Source organism: Hyposmocoma kahamanoa, unplaced genomic scaffold (assembly GCF_003589595.1).
Source record: "Hyposmocoma kahamanoa isolate Upper Pololo Valley unplaced genomic scaffold, ASM358959v1 277, whole genome shotgun sequence".
NCBI classification, from domain to species: domain Eukaryota; kingdom Metazoa; phylum Arthropoda; class Insecta; order Lepidoptera; family Cosmopterigidae; genus Hyposmocoma; species Hyposmocoma kahamanoa.
The window spans coordinates 6089-7501 of NW_020653774.1; positions in this window are offsets into that span (position 1 = coordinate 6089).

A 1413-nucleotide genomic window follows, 5' to 3' on the forward strand; every position below is an offset into this window, starting at 1 on the left:
TAGTATTGTCCAAGCTAAACTACGATGATATTGTGTTTGGTCCCAGACTCTTGGCGCGTATTAGGAAACTGTTGCAGCGAGTACAAAATGCCTGTGCACGCGTCTGTTTTGACATACCACCAAAAACTCATGTAACACCTTTCATGAACAAACACGCAATGTTGAAGATGAGGTCACGTGAGAAATTGCACTTAGCATGCCTCTTGTTTGACGTAATTAAACACAAATGCCCGTCGTACCTGCATTCTAGGCTAACCTGGGCTAACAGACATCGTCAACGCGATGCTAGACGTGGAGCTCAACAGCTGGCTATTCCCTCGCATAGAACTTCAGCATTTCGTGGAAGTTTTCGCTATGAAGCTTCTAAATGCTGGAATAATATTCCACCGCCGATCAGTCAAACAAAATTAGTTTTAAAAATAAATTTAAAAAGCTTCATGATTCACAATAAAATTGAAATATGAAAATATAAATGTTAATGTAACTGTTATTTAGGTTATTCTATTTAAATTATTATATTTTTATGTTTTTATTCAATGTTTCAAATTTATTTTAATATAATCGTGTTATTGTCGTATTAATTCCAGTATTATAAATCCAAAAGGTGTCATTATTTTAGCAATCCAAAATTTTAGTCAAGCTGATGAGCAGCCAACTTGCCAGGAATTTCCTGACTATATTTTGAATGGCTGTATTAGACACACCTATCCGTCTCTGGACAACCCGGCTTATGTCACATTACACCTATTTTTATCAGTATTTATGTAGTTGTGTAATATCTACATTCTTATTTAATTGTTGTAGTATGTTTACTTATATTGTATTCTTGTAATTATTATGACCCCTAAATTGTTCTCCATTATTCATTATTATAATTTTATCGTATGTTAAAAAAACCGACCACAAAAGTACGTGGAACTACATATAATTACCAAGTTTTATTGAAATCGATTACCGGAAAGTGCACAACCCTGGATTCATCGCCTAGTTCGCCACTATACGGGGCAGGACACAGGAGATAATAAAAATCGGTTTTCACTACTCAAAGTATATTGAGCAAGAGAAACGCCTTAAATTAGAGAATAGCAAAATCAATCATTAAAATAATTGCTTCATATAATAAAATTTAGGCACTATTTATAAAAATGAATCTTCATGCGTGAACAGCCACCCTTAGAGGTGGATGATTTTCTTTAAAATTAAATGGAACCACTGTGGAGGTACCCTCTTTCCAACATAAAAAGAATCATGAAAGTCGGTTCACAAATACCGGAGTTATCGCGTAACATACATACAAAAAAAAGCATAGGTACTGTCGAATTGAGAACCTCCTCCTTTTTTGAAGTCGGTTAAAAAAATGAGCCCATGTGTGAACAAACAAGCATAGATGTGAAATTTCCAAAGAAACGACAC